The sequence below is a fragment of the Gossypium hirsutum genome, chromosome A11 (assembly GCF_007990345.1).
Source record: "Gossypium hirsutum isolate 1008001.06 chromosome A11, Gossypium_hirsutum_v2.1, whole genome shotgun sequence".
Lineage (NCBI taxonomy): Eukaryota > Viridiplantae > Streptophyta > Magnoliopsida > Malvales > Malvaceae > Gossypium > Gossypium hirsutum.
This window is the reverse complement of record NC_053434.1, coordinates 35,859,397-35,863,221: the sequence shown is the minus strand read 5'-3', so window position 1 is coordinate 35,863,221 and position 3,825 is coordinate 35,859,397. Positions and strand designations below refer to the sequence as shown.

General features: G+C 36.3%; 1 non-coding gene across 1 annotated transcript; it reads left to right on the top strand.

Annotated features, from left to right (window-relative positions):
- Nucleotides 1–3,302: 3,302 nt before the first annotated feature.
- Nucleotides 3,303–3,409, top strand: LOC121210331 (small nucleolar RNA R71). Its single transcript, XR_005905445.1, has one exon. It is a non-coding gene; the product is annotated as a small nucleolar RNA R71 (small nucleolar RNA).
- The last annotated feature ends 416 nt before the right edge of the window (nt 3,410–3,825 follow it).

Sequence of the window (3,825 nt, the reverse complement as noted above, 5' to 3'; positions counted from 1 at the left end):
AATTTTGTGAGTGAAAAACGAAGGACTAATCCCTTTAATGTCAGAAATCTTCCAAGTTATAGCTCTTTCATGATCCCTCAATACTTGTTATAACTCATTTTTCTCATTGGGTTGCAAGTTGGAAGCAATAATCACTGGTAGTGTTGAATTATCTCCGAGGAACGCATACTCTAAGTAATCTGGTAATTACTTCAATTCCAATTTGGAAGGTTCTTCAATAGAGGGTTTTTGTTTTAGTTCAGCGTCCATTTTAATACCCTCATACTTCTTTTGTATTGGGGAAGACTCGTTAGAATTTAAACTAATTTTTATCTTCCCTATTTCAGTGGTATCGTCATCAGCCTCCTCTCCTTGGACAAGACACAGTTCCAACGTGTCTTTATGAATGATTTCCTGAAAAGAATCTTGAATAGAATGATCAATAGAGTCAATATAGTAACAGGAATCATCTTATTCTCTAGAGAATCGCATGGCATCATAAATTTTAAAAATAATCTCTTCGTCACCTACCCTAAGCACAAGTTTATTGTCACCAACATCAATGATAGCTTTAGCAGTAGCTAAGAATGGGCGACCTAAAATTAAAGATACCTCAACATCCCCATCCATGTCAAGCACAACAAAATCAACAATGAATATGAATTTATCTACTTTCACAAGGATATCTTCAATAATACCCCTAGGATACTTAACAAATCTATTAGCTAATTGAATCCTCATCCTAGTGGGTTTCGATTCCCCAAGAACAAGCTATTTGAAACTTTTCTAAGGCATTAAATTAATACTGACACCTAAATTAGCTAATGCTTTCTCAATATTCAAACTACTAATTAAACAGGGAATAGTGAAACTTCTTGGGTCTTTCAACTTGGTTGGTAGCTTGTTTGAAGAATAGCTAAACATTTCTCATTGAGTTCCACGATAGATAGCTTTTCAAACTTCCTTTTATTTGTTAGAAGCTCCTTTAGAAATTTAGCGTTTGTAGGCATCTGCGAAATAACTTCAACAAAAGGTAAGTTAATATGTAGTTGTTTAAAAAGTTCAAGAAATTTACCAAATTTTGCATCTATATGGTCTTTTTTCAACTTTGTTGGATATGGATCGGTGGTTTATATTATTTAAGCACCAATGTTACACTCACGTCATAATTTACTCGCTTACCCTTTGCCTTATCATCTTCTTGTGGCATCTTCTTTTTAGCTTCAACCAATATCTTCCCATTCCTCAGTGTAACTGCCTTCACATGCTCTTTTGGGTTAAGTTCGGTGTTACTAGGTAGACTACCTTATTGCCTTTCAGAAACTAATTTAGCTAGCTGTCCAATTTGATTTTCAAGCCCTTAAATCGAAGCTTGCTAGTTTTTCAATGCTGTCTCGGTATTTTGAAAATGCGTCTCTGACACTGAAATAAATATTGCTAGCATATCTTCAAGATTCGGCTTCTTCCCTTACTGGTAGGGTGGTTGGAAGCCTGGAGGGGGTTGTGGTCTTTGATTCCCTTGATTACCCCATGAAAAATTTGGGTGGTTTCTCTATCCTGCATTATACGTGTTACTATAAGGATTATTGATGTGATTATGTGAATCGTGATAAGTTTTATAATTTATGAATGTCCGTTCCCGAAAAATAACTATTATCACGACAAAGGCAAGCGCACCTTATCGAAAGTAGTACAGCTTATGGCAAGACCGGGATGTCGAACCCAAAGGAACTAAAAGTACTAGTATTAACTTTCTTTTTATCATCTAGCCTAAAAATAAAGGGGTTTGTTTTATATAAAACTAATTACTAAACTAAGAATGCACAGAAAATAAATTGGGGAAATAACTTTTGGGAAAACTGAATGATTTGGACAATACCTAAGGGAAAAATCCACCTAGACTTCAGTTGTTATTGACTCTGAATCAGACGATTTATTCACTTGACTTGATCCGTAGAAATCCCTAATTTATATTATTATCCCTATCGAGACTAACAATATCTAACCCTCAGTTGATTAATTGAAATCTCTTTCTAATTAACTCCCTAGTGTTGCATTAACTCGATCTATGGATTCTCTTATTAGGTTTCACCCTAATCCGGCAAAATCTTGTCACCCTATCTCTAGGCGTGCAATCAACTCTGCTTAATTATGTTAGATCTACTCTTAGCCAAGGACTTTTGCTTCTCTGAATAAGCACATCAATATTTGAATCAATATCCTGGAATATTAAAGCAAGAATTCAGAACTCATAATTAAGAAGAAGTCAAATATTTATCATACAATTCAGATAATAATAACAAGATCCGTCTTAGGTTTCATTTCCCTTGGGTATTTAGGGGGTTTAGTTCATATTTATGAAAGAAAACATCTCAAAAGAATAATGATAACAAAACATAAAGAAACCCAATAACTCTTAAAGGGAATTGAAGGGAGATCTTCAGTCTTGAAGGTGAATCTGGCTTCTGAGATGGATCAATCGGCTTTCCTCTAGTAATTCCTTGCCTCCTACTTCGTGTGTCCTCTATAATCCTCCTCTAGTGTGTTTAAATAGGCTTTAGAATGCCTAAAAGCCCTCAAGAGTGGCCTTTTCAGAATAGGACTAAACTTGGGCTCGACAGGGACACGCCCATGTGACACGTCCATGTTCGATTGCTTCAAACCATGTTTGATTCTGTTGAATGGACATAGGCATGTGGTCTATCCGTGTACGAAAGTCCAGGTGTGTTGATTTCACATGTTGGTCCATTTTCTCCGTTTTTGGCCCATTTCTCGCTCTTTTTACTCTCCTATGCTCACCTAAGTATAAAACATGAATTTAAAGGATTAGGAGCATTGAATTCACCAAATCTAAGGAAAAATCATCCATAAATGTGCTAAGCATGGGATAAAAATATGTATAAATTACGGTTTATCAATTATTTAGAGGTTTAGAGTTATTACCCATATAATTCAATTGCTCATTCTCCATGCTAGGATTGTAGGGTAGACAATCTGAAGTATTAATCCCTCCTCTATTTGTGTCGCATTGCATCAACGGATGTATCTGTGTAGAAACACATAAACCATCAATCTTTTTATTTAAGAGCTCTACTTAGTTTGATAACATGGTGACCGCGTCGAGGTTGAAAACACCAGTAACTTTTGTCGGCTTTGTCCTCATGACTTGCCACTAATAATTATTCAGTGACATCTCTTCAATGAACTCATAAGCCTCCTCAGGTGTTTTTTTATTTAGGGTACCACCGGCGGCTACATCGATCAGTTGTCTAGTTGAGGGGTTCAAACCATTGTAGAAAGTCTGAACCTGTAACCATAAGGGTAACCCATGGTGAGGGCACCTTCTCAATAAGTCCTTATACCTCTCCCATGCATCATATAAAGTCTCTAAATCCATTTGCATAAAGGAAGAGATATCATTCCTTAACTTTTTCATCGGGAAATATTTCAATCAAAACTTCTCGGTCATTTGATCCCAAGTAGCGATGGACCCTTGTGGCAAGGAGTTCAACCATTTCTTAGCCTTATTTCTCAATGAGAAGGGGAATAATCGTATGCGAATGGCGTCGTCAGAAATGCCATTTATCTTGAAAGTATCACAAAACTCTAAGAAATTGGCCAAATGAGTATTTGGGTTTTCATCCTGCAAACCATCAAATTGAACAAACTGTTGAATCATTTGAATAATGTTATGTTTCAGTTCAAAATTATTTACAGAAATGGCAGGTCTAACAATACTCGATTCAGCCCCAGTGAGAGTGGGCTTAGCATAATCGTACATAGTACGAGGAGCAGGATTCTGATTTACAGGAATTGTGGCAACCACAGTAGGGTAGCGGATTATTT